Source organism: Parasteatoda tepidariorum, chromosome 2 (assembly GCF_982258835.1).
Source record: "Parasteatoda tepidariorum strain Cologne lab strain chromosome 2, Ptep-v5.0, whole genome shotgun sequence".
Lineage (NCBI taxonomy): Eukaryota > Metazoa > Arthropoda > Arachnida > Araneae > Theridiidae > Parasteatoda > Parasteatoda tepidariorum.
In genome coordinates, this window is record NC_141756.1 from 9643880 (window position 1) to 9662105 (window position 18226).

At 26.3% G+C, this 18226-nt stretch overlaps 1 long non-coding RNA gene across 1 annotated transcript; it reads left to right on the forward strand.

The window, feature by feature from the left end:
- Positions 1 to 1670: 1670 nt before the first annotated feature.
- Positions 1671 to 17944, forward strand: LOC147814427 (uncharacterized). The gene is made up of 2 exons (XR_015431274.1): positions 1671 to 4766; positions 7143 to 17944. It is a non-coding gene; the product is annotated as an uncharacterized LOC147814427 (long non-coding RNA).
- Positions 17945 to 18226: the final 282 nt, after the last annotated feature.

Consider the following 18226-nt stretch of genomic DNA (forward strand, 5'->3'; position numbering starts at 1 on the left):
AAATATGATTTATTTCTTTTTTGAAATGTGAAACTACTTATTCTTTGTTTTTGTGTATTGATGACCAAAAAAGATACATATTAGATTAAATCTGATTGTTTTTCAAGAAATTCTTTGATGACAGACTATTTATACAAATTTCTGCATCTGAAAGTACTTTCAATAAATGTTTCTTTGAAATATCTTTTGTGATTTATTTATTTTATGAAGTCTTATTGATATAGAGCAACATTTCAAACATTGTTTAAAATTTTTTCCCATGCTTTTCTTTCAACATTTTGACAAAATTCTTTGATAATATATACCATTCTTTTGCAGACACTTTTATTCATAACAGGTTATATTTAAATAGTTTTATTATATGTATATATATAGAGAGAGAGAATTATAATTGGAATTTTTAGGAAAATGCTTTGAAATAAACATTTTAATTTCTCATTTCATTTTATATAAAGTTTTATATTAAAATCAAAGAATATTGTAAAATATGAACAATTTCTTTATAAATTTGAAATTATGTTATTTTTATTAACTGATAAAAGATTCAAATTTTTGTACTTGCCGGTAGGGAAGTTTCCATTAACTTATTTGATTAAAATGATGAAATTTTCTGAAAGTTTATTTATTCATTTTTACCAAAAGCTTCTATTAAATTATTGGCTTTTTTGTGTTGCTCAATATATTTTATTGATTGGAAATAATCTGCAAAAAATTATTTTTCATACTATGCTTTTCTCTTATAGCTTTCTTCAAGAAAAATGGACTATATCATTGTAATCATTGCCAATACTCTAATATTAATAAAGCGAAATTGAGAATGCATGCCAGAGTTCACACTGGTGAAAAACCCTTCCAGTGTACCAATTGTAACAAGCGCTTTTCACGTAAGGATAATTTGAAAATGCATATGCTCATCCACTATAACAACACTATTTTGTAATATGCGTAAGTACCTAGTAAGTATTAGTTAATAATTTATCCCATTTTCCCATAAAACTGCCTTATTTAAGAGCCATTCTGTATAAAAAAAGATTTATAATATGTTTTTAAACTATTGCATTTTCAACAAAATTTGCACTTACAATGCCTAGTTCAGGATGTCATGTTAAAAGATGTTTCAAATGGACTCCAAAATAAATTGGGAAAAACTTAAATTTCTATTTTTTGTTTTAATTGTCTTTAAAATTAATTATCTATTAATATATTATTTGATTTTCTCTGATCATACAAAGCTTAATAGTCTGGTATTCTTTGTGATGTATTTATTTTAAAACATGTTCATTCCACATGAAAAGGTTTTTATTAAAATCATGAAAATGTTTCACCTGAACACGGAATAAAAGGCATTACATAGATTTTTTTTAAAAATAATATTTGATGTTTTGCAAATTTTTTCAAGTGTTGCTCTACATTGATGTCACTAGATACATAAGTGCATTTCTGAGTTCTTTTTTTTTTCTTTCTTTTTTTGAATCATGCTCTTCAAAACTAAATTTGTTCTCGGGAAAAAAATTATCATTTTTAATATTTAAAGAAAATATATCTGAACAAACGTGTTTTATTTATTAATTTTTAATATTCTAAGTATAGTTTACTTATGCATAATTTTTTTCTATGTTAACCTATAAGTAAAAAACTTAATTGCCGTTTCTGTTTATTGTTTCAGAATGGCTAAAGGAATATGAAATACATCATTTTTTAATATACACAGCTCCTCTACATAATGAAAATATGTTTAACAAGATACATCAAAACACTTATTGGTGAAAAACATTACCAATGTGACACTTGTAAAAGATGTTTTATTGCTTATTTACAGAAAGGTTACTTTTCACCTGTGTATGAATATTATTTAATTATTTTTTTTATAAATGTGTATTTTTTGTGATAGCTTTATCACTTTATATATATGAATGGAATTATGCATTAAAAAATGCAAACCAACTTTACTTTATTTATAAAAGTATTATTTTGTGGATAAAAATTCCTAATGTTTTATTCTGATCTTCATAAAATAGTTAATTAATTTATTGACTCATAGGATAAAAATTCCTAGTGTTTTATTCGGATTTTCATAAAATAGTTAATTAATTTATTGACTTGTGGGATAAAAATTCCTAGTGTTTTATTCTGATTTTCATAAAATGGTTAATTAATTTAGTGACTCATGGGATAAAAATTCCTAATGTTTTATTCTGATTTTCATAAAATAATTAATTAATTTATTGACTCATGGGATCTATTCCTAGTGTTTTATTCTGATTTTCATAAAACAGTTAATTAATTTATTGACTAATTTGAGAACAGTTTATTGTATCAAATTCAGTTGAGAAATACAGTGGACATTTATATCCAGTAACCTAATTAAATTTTTATATTCCAATCTTTTTTTTCCTATAAAGAATTTTTTTTTCTAAGAAAAAAAATAATAGTCTAAGGTTATTAGAAAAAAGCCAAACCTTAAGATACTGTTTTAATTTAGTTCCAAGTATTTTTTCTTCTGATTTATAATGTAGCATGGTTTAATTTATAATTATATATATAATATTTATTCCTTACAAAAATAATTAGGTTTTCTTAAATCTGAATTGATATTTATATCTATTTCATTCAAAACTGTTTTTGTTTTTTTTTATTCTATCTTCCACATTGAAAATGTTAAATAAATTATTCCATATAATAAATGTGAAATATATATTACAGTCGACTCGTGTTATAACGACCCTGTGATAGAACGACCAACATGATGTAACGACCCTGTGAAGGAGTACCAATTCACATCCATAAAAGATAACGTTATTTTACTCTTGCTATAACGACCGTAAAAAAGGTCAACTCTTAATATAACGACCCTCTCTGAATTTGAACACCGCTCTTTTCTAACTTCCTATTGGAAAGTGGGGTCGAATGGATGACCTTGAACAAGCACACCTCTGTTCCAGCACACCACAAATTCTTAATTGTTAACAGTTGTAATTCAATTGTTAAAATGTCATTATGTTTTATTAATGTATGTGTCCCATCCTTTTTTGGCTTATAACATGTATACCACAAATAGTCTAAGCATGCATTATGATGTTTAAAACCATTATGTGACCGATTTTCAAAGGAAATTTGCTCATTTTGATATAGCGACCATTTGATATAACAACCAGATTGGGACAGTCCCGATGGGGTCGTTATAACGCGAGTCAACTGTATTATCATATTGAAAATGTTCATTAATACATAAATATAGATAATTATTGTTTAACACAACATAGTACAATGTTGATTATTACTTACAAACATTATATTATCTAATATTTATTCAGTTTTGTTAATATTGGATAGTTTTTTTTATTCCAACATTAACCATTTTTACATAGCCATATGTTATAGTAAAATTGCATTCATATTTTTTGATAATAATTTTTGATATTAGAAGTATACTGCTGTTGGAGTTTAAGACAATAAACACAGTATGACAATTTATTTACAGTGTAAAAATTATATTAACTTATATTCATGATTCTGTTCATAGACTGTATATATAGATTACATGGTATAAAATATCAATGTGTTTCTGATTATTAAGCTTGCATATTAAAACGAAAATTTTATACTCTATTGCTGTATTTTTAACATAAAACAAACTGTTCATTGCTTTTATATATTTTCAATTGCTTTTGTATCCTTTTTAAAATCAAAAAAAAAAATTTATCTGTTTGCTTTTCTAAAATAATTTTGGTTAACAAACTAGCTGTACAACTTTTGTACATTTGAAAAGGCATTTCGTTTAATATTTTCTGAAATTTTATTCTTTGTGATGTTATTTAATATTACAACTAATCTTTAAATATTGTGTAACAGTGTTAATTCTTTTTCCTTTATCTTTTATTATTTTAAAAAGTGCTATGATAAAATGTAACATTATTTTATCATATAATTTTTTCTGACTTGTATATATTACAAATTACATTTAGATATATTTTTTATTGTATCTATCCAAAATTTTGTTACAATTGTTTGAAATTAAAATTTGCTGAAAAATGTTTTGAAATAAAAGTATTGCTTTGTATTTCTCTTTTCTTTTTATGTGAAATTTTATATTACAGCTAATGATTGCTGGAAAATATAAATAGCTTCCGTATATACTTGAATGTTTGTTATTTTTACCAAATTATAAATTCTAATTTTGGTATTCATTGCTGAAACAAGTTTTAACTTTATTTGATAAACAATTTATTTATAGGAAGAGCTGAAATTTTATGAAATTTAAATTAGTTTTTTTTTAAAATGAGTAAAATCAGTCACTGAAAATGAGTCACTAGCTCATATTTAATGAAATGTATAATAACTATTTTTCTTTCATCATAATTTTTATTTTAGGATTTATTTATTTATGAATAAATCAGTATTAAGGTCTTTAAGTCTTGCTTTATTTTCAAACACTTACACCAGATTATTTTTTTAGACATTTATATTTTTGTATCATATATATTCCACTTTTATCTAAATTATCTTAAATTTTATCTATTAAATGACTGTTTACTAGTATATGGTCTACTTTTCTTTTACAGCATTCTCAAAGAAAAATGGAATTTATCAGTGTACATTTTGTCACTATTCAAATATTGACAAATCAAAATTGACTTCGCACATCAGAGTTCACACTGGTGAAAAACCATTTGAATGTATATATTGTCAAAAGCGCTTTTCGCATAAGGGTAATTTGAAAAGTCATATGCTTGTTCATTTTAAGATGTTGTAAACATGCATCAATAGTAAGTATTAGAGTGCTTTATTTTATATGCATTATTGGTGTTATTTAGGTGTCCAAAATTTGCTTGTATTAGAGCCATAATCAGGATCTGACACGTAATAAATAATCTGTTTGTTTTCTGTCAGAGTACCGTTTTATGTAAAAACCTTTGATTTTTTAGTTTGAATTGTCTTCATCTATTACATATTACAATTATGTGAAACTGGTGAGCAGAGTATGCTAATGACTGTGTGAAATATAGTGTATTTTATGCACTGTATTCTATTTTGTTATAAGCCAAATGCTATTTAAAACCATTCCATCTAATTGACATTGAGTGTATTAATGAGTTTTTATCACCAAAATATAATTTGTTATATAGTTTAGTGTCTATAATGACTGATTTTTTTTCCTATAAAATTAAAAATTCTATAGCTAGTGGTTAAAGTAAATATAAAATTTCTGAAAAAAAAATTTTTATAAATATTCCTTTTTTTTTTAAAAAAAAAAAAAAAGGAAATATACTACATTTATTTATGCATAATGTTGCGAATAAAATTATAAATTAATTTTCCAAAAGAAGAAGTAAAATGGGCTAATGAGCCATTGTATATTCAATATTTTTTATTATATGATTTACTTATTCTCATTTAAATATCTCTTTTTAAATTGTATCCTTACTAACATTTAATTGGAATAATTGTGTTTATATTTGCTTGCAGCAATGTTTTTTGTTTGAGTGTTTTACTTATTTGCATCTGCATAAACACTTATTAAGAATAAAAGATTAATTTTTATTCTTATAGATTATGAAATTTAGGAAATATTTTTTTTAAAAGTAAATCTTGTTCTAAAAAGTAAATTGTTTTAAGTATATTTTCTTTCATTATTATAGTTTTATATTTTTCTATTGTTCAAGTAAAAATACTGTTCAATCCAGTATTACTGTTACAAAAACTGTTTTTTTTTTTTTTTTTTTTTTTTAGTTATTTTAAAAGAAAGAATGATGAAATGTATTTGATTTGAACAAAAAACATTCAATTTGCCTTCTTCAAATTGAAAAAAAAAAATTTGAATTCTGGTTTTCTTTTATGTTTATATCAGTATTGTTAAATGTGTTTATCCTAATTTTAGGTTTGAAACTTGAATAAAAATATATACAGTTTTATCATAGTAAAAAGTGTATGCTTTAGGCTGATGCAATGTAATTCTGCACAAAATTTTCACATTTAAAGAGGAGCTGGAACACATCATAATAATTGATAATTGCTAAGTAACCCATGAACCATCCACCATAACCTTGGTGGGAAATGTCATCATACACTGTTAGAGATGTTTGCCTATTATGGCCTGGCTATTCATGTGCCTTTGAACCTGTACTTTTATTTGCCTTAATTTTATGTTTTCCAAATATCTTTGAAAATTGCATTCAAATGGGCCAGAAATAGCTGTTTTATTGCAATTTATTGATTTGGCAACTAAATCTGCCAGCTCTGAAAATTAGCTACCAAACCAATAAACTACCAAAAACAGGTGCAAAATACGATAAACTACAATAAAACAGCCAAATCTAGGCCTATTTGATTGTAATTTCTGACAATAATTATCGCCCTATAGAAAGAAATAGTGAAACATTTATTTTAAATTACATTGGAAATCAGCATTCAAACTGCTCTTTCATTACTTTTTACAAAATTATTAATTTTGGTTTTCTACTTTTTTATTCACTAAAATTTTTTCTTTTATATCGATAATATTTTGTTTCGTGATTGTAATGTAATATTTGTTCTAATATTTTAATCAAAATTCCTTAAGAAAAAGATTACGCTTTTGTGTTATTGAAATGAGTTAGGGAAATATATTTATTTTGAATAGCATTGAAAATCAACATTCAACTGGATTTCGTCGAATTTTAGGAATCAGTTTTAATTATGTTTTTCCACTTTTATATTTGTAAATATTTGATCTTTTATGTCTCTAATATTTGGTTTGATTTTTGTAATTTTATGTTTGTCATATATATATATTAATAAATATACATACTTTATTACCACTTAAAAGTATGCTTTTGTTTGTAGTTTAAACATTTATTATGGATTACATGTGAAATTAGCATTCCACTTTCCTTTTTCATATTTTACAAGATAATCGTAATTTTGGGTCTTCATTTTTATATTATTATAAAAAAGCACTTACTGCAATATCCATGTATTATTTATAATATAGTAGTTTATACTTTTCCTAATCTTGTTAAAAGCAGTATTATTTTTTAAGAAATTACAGCTGATTAAAAAAAAAATCTTTCAATGATTATCTATTTAAATAATAACTGAATTGTTTCAAGAATATATAATATTTTAAAATTACTTTTTTTTACAATGTCTACCTATCGTTTCAGACTGGTACACCTCCAAATCTGGCGTAAGAGTATATCAGTGTTCTTTTTGCAACTACTCTACATTATTGAAGACACATTTAACGAGGCACATCAGAACGCACACTGGCGAGAAACCCTATCAGTGTGCCGCCTGTAAAAAGCGCTTTAATCAAAAATGGCATTTAGAACGTCATATGGCTACTCATTTAAGGGACACTTCATATACTGCTGACTCTTACTGTTCGTGATTGTTATTCAAAGACATTTTAGTGATGTTGTTTTTTATGACACTTATTTCTGTCTTTGTTACTGTTTATCATTATAGAATGAACAATTTTTTTTAAACTCGTAAGTGTTTAAAAGTGTTTTTTTTTAATACTTAATTCCTTTCATTATATGCACAGTGATGTAGCGAAGTTGGGGAGATCCACCTCAGAAGGAAAAACTAACAATAGAAAGAACTGCTAAATTTTTCTCCCATAAAAAAGTAACTTTGTATTTTTTTTTATATTTTTGTGTGTTTTTTCTTTCTTTGGTGCTCATCTTACATTAAGAGTTTTATGTACTTGAGAATAAAAGTATGCAGTTATAACTTGCCGCTCAGGTAAAATTATCAATTCCAGTTTCTATTTATTGCTCTTCAATAGCTGAAGAGATATGGAACTGTACACCAATGCAGGTTATATGAAAATCGTACCCTGTATAATTTTTTTAAAAACTTGCATTGCTTGCTTGTATTAATTTTGATTACTATCTCTTAACATTTTTGTAGTAAACACATTTATTAAATATTAGTAAATTTTTTGTGCTTTTATTTTATTTTTAAATTTTTGTATATGTTTTTTTCAGTTTTTGCATTTATTTAATTTACAGATTAAATATATATTAAATAAATGGTTTTTGTAATTGATATTCTAAAATTAATTATGCATGTATGTTTTCTCTACTTATCACAATTCTGGATGAAGCATCTACTTTCTACTTATGCAAAGAAACTCAATAAAAGTTGTAAATTTCATTAAATAAAAATAATTAATTTAAAGTTGTGTATTCATTTACGAAAAACTTTCCTTGAACTTAAAAACTGAAATTCATTTTTTATTAAGAAAGGAGCATCAACTCAAAAATGTACAAATAAGTTTCAGTAAAAATATACTTCACTGATAACAAGATAATTTATTAGTAATTAAATTATTTTAAAAGTTTTTTCATTATTAAACAAGTTTTCAAATCTCTGAATTGAGATTTGATATCATTAATTCATTGGGTGGATGTATTCATTACTTTTAAAACATAATTTGAAATTTTAGCTTCTTGTTTGGATTACTGGTATTTTTGTTTTTTCTCCAATGAGCTATTTTAAAGTCTGATTCTTGTTTTTTAATGTGTGTATAATTCAAATATTCTAATATACCGTAAAAATATACTGATACAGTGAACCGAAAACATTCATGTGCTTCATTTAAAGTTATATGTTTATTGTGGAAATTTTTTAGCAGTCTATGAAATAAATTAACATTGTAATGAGCAAAATGTGTTAAAATAGTATTTAAAATATTTCATAATTTTTTTTTCATTTAAATATTTCGTTTTTTTCTAAAAATATTTGGTTTTTAGATTCTAGGTTCTCAGTTTGTATGTACTTTATTTATGTATGTCCTTTATTCAATGATGATATAAATAAAGCATAATTGCTTTTCAGTTTATAAATAAATTATTATTTGTTGTGAATAAACACATTCAATGTTAATTAGAAATGTTTAATGTTAATATTCCGAATAAATGCATTCAATTTAAGATGATTTGCGAATAATAATGCTTAGAGCAGACTGGCAGAGATGAAAATGATGATGAACACTGTTGGCCAAGTTATATCTGGCTTACAGTGTGAAGATGAAAGTCGGCTGGTGAGTGTGTTCATGTACACAAACCAGTTTGTAACTTTCAATCTATCACTGATATATTCTTTGCCACACAATTATGAAAATATTCAGTTTTTAATTGCAGAAGAAATCTTTCTGATTTTTATTTTTTAATAATGATCTAGCAAAATGCAAGTTGGGTCAATGTTTAAAATTAATAATACATTGTTCAAGTACGTTATTTTTCTTATTTTAGTTCAATGCCTTAATTTATATTATACTTCAGCTGGAAGTTACCATACAGCATAATATTTCTTACAATGCATGTTTCCTATGTGAACAGTATGAAACAGAAATTATAGAAATACATAAGTGGAGGAAATTATAAGCATAGTTAACACAACTCATAATTAAAATCCACTTGAGTTCTTTAATTGTATTTATTAATAAGGCATTAATATGTGAGTATTAGTTTGTAAATATCAATAATATAAGAGAAAAGATGACTATATAAAAACTGTGATTTATGCTCTTATTTCTTTTTCAGTCTTTTTTTTCCAATGTTTATTCTTTAGAGCAGCAATTACAAAAAAGCCTGCTTCGCACAAGAATAGTATGAAGTTGCAAAGGGATTGAGTACCCTCTGAAATACGATACTTATATTGTACATGTAGGCATCTTACAAATAGTAGAATTTGCAGAGTCAATCTTAGAAATTTCAAATTTGCCTAAGACTTTAATACAATCAGGCAGTGAATATTATTGTAAAAATTAAGCTTAATCAAATCTATATTTAGCACAATTTGAAAACATTAAATATAATAAAGTTATACAGAAAAACTTAGTGTTGTTTTATTTAAATTTTATGAAATCCTACTTTAGCTTTGCCAAAAAGTAGAAAAAACATAAGCTTATAGTAAGCCATATAAAGAAATCAGATAGAAGGGAAGAACTTTCTGTTAATAATATTGAAATAAAAGTGTTTCATATTAAAGAAAGAAATGACAGAATTGTAACTTATAGTATTCTGATTTATGCTTTCAAAGTTTCCATAAATGAAATTTATTTTCTTTCTAAATAAAACAATAACCTGGAAAATGAACATTAAGAAAAGTCTTTATTTTTGTAAAAAAAAAAAAAAAAAAAAAAGCGGGGCGAGAACTATAGTAAGATGTAAAAAGAACTGTTAGAGATTTTCATAAATGAAGATAGAAGAATCTTTTCGTTTTATCTTCAGTTTTTATTTGTTCTTGTTTGTTTGTTTTTCTTGTTGCAATTTTTTCACTATTTGCTGTTTTTGATAATCTGCAGCACCTGCTGCTGTGCTGCAGGATTTCTGCTACTGGGCATATATGTAGGAAACTTTTTTTTCTTTTAAAAAGCAACCGTTCATTATTAAGTTATGGGTATGGTGCTGGGGCTCTTAGTTCGAGAACTTCTGGCTTGAGTGTAATGTTTATTATTGACCTTAAGTAATGTATTTATTTTCAGACAAATCATATAAATGCCAATCTAAAACTTTCACTCCTTGAAAAGAATTTTTAATTAATATTTTTTATAGAGCATAGAATAGCGAATGATTGTCTATTGACAATGTACAAAATTTGAAATATTGATGAATATTGCGAGGATATTTATACAATGTTGAATTCAATTGCATTGTTAGTTAAACATATTTATCTGTAAGAGAATTGTCTATTGTTAAAAGCACTTTTTATAATTGATTTATCGAAATTTAAATATTTTTTTTGTTAGTGCAAAGCAATTTTGTATGAAAAAAAGCACAAATATTAAGCAATATATTTATTTTGTAGCAAATTGCTTATGTTATTGGCCATTTATTTTCATTTATCACTCTAAAAATCAATTATTATCGATAAAAATTTATGTCAAGTATGTAAAAGTTAATGTCATTAATAAAGCAGTCATATTGCTTTATTAATGTCATACTTTAAATTAGAGCAGTGGTGGTTCAGGGATAAGATTGCTCCCCTCGCAAAGAGGTTGCCCAGGTTCGAATAGGAGTGGTGGCTGGTTGATAAGAATTTCATTTCTGGCTATCACTGAACCACAGTTCTGACGTAAAATATCCTCAGTCATAGTCAGATCATGGGTTAGAATCGCCTTGTCATTGAGCTAACCCTGGGAGGTTTCATGGTTTTCCTCTATGTGTCATGCAAATGTGAGTTAATTTCCACGAAGTATCCACCAAGGCAAGTTGTTGCAACATCTAACTAAAATATCAATTGAAGCCCGAAAACAGAACACTTTCCCTCTTGCTATAAACAAATTCCGCAATCTAATTTTTAAAAGCATTATTGAGGCATGCAATTCAGAAATATTCCTTCCCCTCAAGTTTATATAATCAAAAGCCATGTGCTTGTGTATCATACGGTCATGCATATATATTTTTTATGAGAAAGTTAACTATACGTGTATCTCAAATCTAATGTATATATATACAATGAAATCATCAACCAAAAATTCAAGTTCTTCAAACATTTCAGAACACTACAACAAATATGTGACTGTCTGGGTTGAAAGAGAAAATGTTCTGGCATGTTGGCTAAGAGATGATAGCATAACAACACTTTCAAGATAAAGCTGGTTTTGGTGTTCTTAATCTTTAGCAATAAGTTGACAGATTTTGACTGCATTGTTTTTCCTTTGCATCCTTTCCTCTGCACCTTTCAGGTGCATACTATTTTGTTTCATTTTTGACGAGGTTTCTAAAAATATAAATTAAGAGTGGTGTTATTGCATATAATCAATTCCTTAGGACAATAAATGTATTCCGGGCTAAAACAAGTATAATTGTTTTGTAAGAATGTAATCTTCCTTTAGATTTGTTTGTTTTTTTATTGCATTTGAAATTTAAAGAAATATTTGTATTTTTACAATTACCTACTTCAATATCAAAGATGGAAAGAATTTTTTAGTGTAAATAAAGCTAAACTTCCTTTGGGCTGGCATATACAGCATAACATAAAGAGAAAAAAATTTTTAACATACAGCAGTTTTGATGCTTTAAATAATTATCTTCAGTAATATGCAAAGCAATATTAAAATCATACTAAGTTATAAGATTGAAACATTGGTATGCTTCAATTTTTTCACTTGTGATTATTATACTTCTTTCTGTATTTATAAAATATATTATTCCTCAAAAACTTAATTTTTTTCATCTACAATAAGTTTACAAAATGCCAATAATAACTGTAATTTTGTTTTTCAGTATTCTTCAAGAAAAACGGAGTATATCAATGTTCTATCTGCCACTACTCAAATAAAAATAAAGCAAAGTTGACCTCACATGTCAGAGTTCACACTGGTGAAAAACCCTTCAGGTGTACAAATTGCAACAGGAGCTTTTCACATAAGTGTAGTTTGAAAGGACATATGCTCACACATTATAAAACACATATATTGTAATGTATTTGCGTCATCATAATGTTAAGTATTATGGGGTTACATGGCTTTTAAAGGATAAAACATATTTTCTTCAATTTTTTCGATATAATCGAAAAAAATTTATGCAGGGTTCCCACGGTCCTTGAGAGTCCTTGAAAGTCCTTGAATTATTTTTTGTTAAATTTAGGTCCTTGAAAGTGCTTGAAAAACGTCTTAGGTCCTTGAAAAACTTGATAGGTCCTTGAATTTGTCCAATACTGCCGGCGGCCCTTTTTATAAAGCACCCGCGGATCTTTCTCGTTCTTTTTGTTTTGTTCCCGAGCTCTCTCACGTGGTTTTTAACGCCACCGTTTCCAACCGGGCCTAGCGTCTTGGTGTCTGCCAAGCGCGGAGCACAGCAGACAATCAATGCGTTCGGGGCGAGACTCCACTTCATCTTCTGTCGCATATGCTTAGATCTTCTTTTTCTTATCGAAAATGGAATACTCTCGAATTTCGTAACAATATGTACCTTGTAGTTTTCAATAAATTTGCTGTTTTACCATCCGCACTTGTCCTTACGTTTGCGTCATTTCAAAACTTTATTGTAAAGCGTATTCACAAAGGCACGGCTTCGTATTTGTGTTATGTAGTTTAGACTAGTTATGCCTGGGAAGTGCTATTTTAATCCCCAATGGATGTATAATCAAGCTTATAAAGAATGGATTTTATCGATGCCCGAAAAGAAGTTCAGAGCCAAGTGCCGATTATGCATGAAGGAGATCGATATCGCAAAAATGGAAGAATCTGCTCTGAAATCACACATGAAAGAAAGGTAAATCAAAAAAGCAATCTCATGCCCTGAGTTCTCTTTTTCCAAAGACATCTAATTCATCTGGTGTAAATACTCCTTCAACATCGTGTGCCCCATGTGAAACAGAAACTTTAGTGGCCGAGGTAACATTGTCTTCTTATCTGGTCAAAAGGAATGTGCTTGATGCTGAAATTCTCTGGAGTCTGAAGTACATCACTAGTAATTATTCATGTAACTTCTGTGAAGGGATTAGTAAATTGTTCTCCAAAATGTTTGCTAATAGCTGTATAGCGAGACAATTTTTTTGTAGTGCCACAAAGTGAGCCTATTTGGGCTCCTTTGGATTGGCACTATACTTCAAAGGGATTCTTATAAATGAGCTGAAGAATGTTGATTGCTACACTGTACTCTTTGATGAGACGTTAAATCAGTCTCTACAATCTAAGCAGATGGACATTATGGTAAGGAATTGATAATAAAGTTTGCACTAAGTATCTTACCTCCCAATTTATGGGTCATGGAACTGCCGAAAATATTTTGTCCTCTTTTTACAAATGCATGGATGATGGTTAAAAGCTCTCTAAAATACTTCAATTATCCATGGATGGACCCTATGTCAATTGGAAATTCTATTAGAAGCTTCAGTGTGAATTAAAAGAGAAATATTCCCACCAGGTCATATTCATTGGCAGTTGTGGATTACACATAACGAATAATGCTTTTAAACATGGTGAAAATGGTATATGTACCTTCTAATTTTTATTTTCAGAAAGAATTGTTGCTGCATAACATTTAGAGAAGATTGTGTAAATTATGGATGAATAATTTCAGAAACGATGTTTAATAGAGGAGAGGAGGGGGTTATGGAATAGTCATGGAGTATGAAATACCTAAGATTTAGCTCTGTCTTTCATGCAGCCTTCACATGGAAATACACAGGATTAAAGGATTTCACCATTAACACCTCATTACCATTTGTTATAGATTGTGCTGAAAATGATTTTGTGAATTAATATGTAAAACCAGTTGGGTTGTTTTTAAAAAAATATAAATTTTAGTCCATAATACATATACTCTCTTCTCTCTATATAGGCAAAGCATTTAAGTATTATATTTGAAATTAATTATTGCCACAACAAGCATTGTTGCTTCTAGTAAAATAGAAGAGAATAATTTTTAAAATTGGTCTTAGATTAAGGTCCTTGAAAATTTTGTTGAGGTCCTTGAAAAGTCCTGGAAAGTCCTTGAATTTCAATCTCATCATAGAGTGGGAACCCTGTTATGGTTAAAGTAATAAATGCAGCTATTAGTAATAACCAGTGATTATTAATGATCACAGTTTTTATTATATGTGATAAATTATGCACAACTGGTTATTATCAAGAATTGTCAATAAAGTTTGGTCATTAGGATTAATTAGGCATTATTTATTGAAACTTCAAATCTAACATAATTCTTATATGATGTGCTGTGATAATAAATCTGTTGCTATAGAAATAAGTGGAATTTAAAAAATAATAAAGGACTATGTGAAATATAGGTCATTATATTTTTATTTAAAATAATAGCCCTAAAATTTCAATTAGTTTTTTTTTTTATTGATGAATAATTATAATTGAAATTTCAAGTTCATAAATTAACATCAGCAAAATGTATCGCAGCAAAGCTCCACATGATATAAACTTTAACATTTATAATATTAAGATTAACACAAAACTATAACGTTTCTTAACATTTTTTTGTAATGAGGAATTTTGTATATTTAATCAAATTTGAAAGAAATTTATGCATAAATTATTACTTTGATCAAACTCCAGTGGTAACACTAACTAGTAATATCTGGTGAATGTGAAAAACTCTGATTGATTATTCACTTTATTTGATTTATCTGGTAATTATTAAATAAATGTCAATTATTAATATGTATTAACTGATTCATTACATTGACCATAATATATTCAAACTTATAGTTTATATTATGAAAGTTTCATCTAAACATTTTGAAAATTAAAGGAAAAAGGTATTCCTCTTGTTGAACTGGCCTATTAAAAGCAAATACACTGAACTCATTGAAAATTTAATCATTTATTCTTGATAGAAATGTACCAATGTTTTTTAAAAATCTAAATTTGAATTTGTTTAAATTGAAAAATCTAAATTTGAGTTATATGCAAAAAGGTGATTTTTAGTAAATTTTGTTTAGATAATATACAAATTTTGTGTTTCCAAAAATCAACTTTATTAATTATATAATGTGTTCTACATAGAGTAGGTTTAAAAAAATTTATTATGGTTAATGCAATTTTTTTGATAAACTCTATCAACTTCAAAAATAGAGTTTTGTAAATAAAAAAAAACTCTGTTTTTCTATTTTTGTTTCTGGCCAGACCAACACAAAAGAAAGGGTTTCTAATACTCTGTCCCTAACAGATATATTCTCACTGACTTAAAACTTTTTGAAAATACTCTTGACATGATGTAGTATTGGATAAAACATTTAAATAATATATTTTTTAAAATCCATGTAACCCTTTAAGGTAAACTTATAAAATAATTGCACCTCTGTTTTTTAATAATAAAGTAATGAACGTGAATAAAAATATTGCAACTGTTTCAGTGCTCTAAATAAGGATAATCATCAGTGTAAACACTCTAAAAGACAATCCTTTAAACATCCTGATTTTGTACATATAATTACATGTACTCTAAATGGGAGTGCAAAGATCTATGGTGAAATAAAATAAAAAATGGAAATTTTGCAAATCATGATTGGACCTTTGATTTCATTTAAAATATTTGACCTGTTATTTAATTTTTTTTACGAAAAAAGGAAGTTATCTATTTTGACTTTTTGTAATTTTATATTTAACATAATGTTTGATTAAAAACATTTATTGTAATAAAATATGTTGTATAATAAATATACAGGGTTTAGTTGTAGAAAAATAGTTGCCAAATTAATCTGTATGTTACGATTTCGTTAATCATTGTAATGCTTTGTGCAACTTGAAATATATTATGAAAATACTTTATTCTACTCACCCAACATAATAAGTGAACACTGCATTGATTGTTATTCCACGGTATGTTTAGTAGACTCGAGTGGTGAATCTTATTATTCTTTGTAGAAAAATAGTTCATAAAATTTATATCATGTAAAAAAAATTATAATTTTGGTAAAATTACATCTAAATAAACAGCATAATTCTTTTTAGTTATTACTTTATAATTTGTCTGCTATTAATTATTAGTGTTATTACCTGTCATTTGCGTTTTACACAAGTTAATCATTACTAATTACTTGTGTTAAAGAGATATCTTTTCTATGTAACATTTTACTTATTATTTCAGAGTGGCTCAGAAATTATGCAGTAGTACATCGATGTATTTTTTGCAAATACTCTACATTGTTGAAGGGTGATTTAACCAGGCACGCCAGAATACACACTGGTGAAAGACCCTACCAGTGTGACATTTGTAAAAAACGTTTTAATCAAAAGAGTCATTTGAATCGTCATATGAATACTCATTTTAAGAACAATTCCCCATGATTTGTAATCATGATCGACTTTTGTGTGAATATAATTTCTAAAATACGTATTTATTTGTTGTTGTTTATTTTTAAAGGAAAATGGGCATTTATTTATTTTTTTTTTGACAATATCTTTATTTCACTACCTTGGATTTTCTTTTAATAAGTGTATAGTAATTATTACAAGTAAAATTTATTGTTTTATAAATACTGGAAAACACACATGACAGTTAGATTCCATAGAATTCAAACTTATAAGTGAATGGATCTGTTATGATTTTCTGAAATAAGTTAATTATTTTCTCTATTTACTGAAAAACTATCGCTATAAATTTGTCAAGTCTTATTTGGTTGCAAGAAGAACAGCTTAATTTCAACTGTTGCTTTTTTTACTTTAAATTAATAGTTTTAATATTTTGTTGTCATAAAAACAACTTATAAGTTTTAGTTTAGTTAACTCAGATTATCATTCGCTTTAATTAGGCATTAGATCGATAGCTTATGGTTTTTATACATTGTAAGTGAACACTAAAAACATTCATATATTGCAACCAAAAAAAGCTTTTTTTCTTTGTTAGATTTTTTGTGTTAAAAATTCAATAAAATCCTTATCAAATTTCATAAATATGCTCTTCTTGATGAATTCTGTAATTTTCCATCATTTAGTTATTGATGTATACTAATGAATCTTTAACTGTGAGTAAAGAAAAATGAACATATCAAGATTTGTGAATTTTACAGATGAATGATGATGGATAGTTTTTAATAAAGTTGTTGAATTTCTCATTTCATGAATTCCTTTTATTTACAATTTTATATTAAACAATTTTTTTTTAATATTCAGCAGAATAAAACAATTTTATTTAGTTTTTAGTTCTTAAAAAAAGTTTAGTAAATTTATGTCTTACATAGAGAAGAGATGAAACCTTTCTCTCATGACCTCGCAATAAATTCAGAGGACCCTATCTATTCAGATTTTCCATTAGAGAATAAAGTTGAACTCCCGAAAAATTTCAAAATATCATACTACGATCTATCAACATAATGCAATTTTATAAATTATTCTAGTACAATTTTTGACATGGTGTAGCATATAATAATATGTATTATTTTATGCAGCTATGTTTTTTTTTACATATATACTTTTTTTTTTTTACAAAAAGTTTTCTTTGATTTGTAAACATCATAGATGATATTTGAATAAAAAAGCTTTTCACAATGATTATATCTGGACCACTTATTTACTATTTGTTTTTTATTTAAAATAAATATTTGCCTTTATATAAAATATACTGAATTTATTGAATGATAAAAAATGTGAATTACATAATTAAAAATTTGTTGTATTCTGAAGTTTATTGTATTGTAAGTTTATTCAATTATAAAAAATATAAATTGATTGAACTCGTTTTTTTTTTTAAATTTAGTTTGAAATTAATTTCCTGATATATTTCAAGGACTTTAATACTTTGCCAATTCTAGTGATGACTTGGCTAAAATTAAAGTG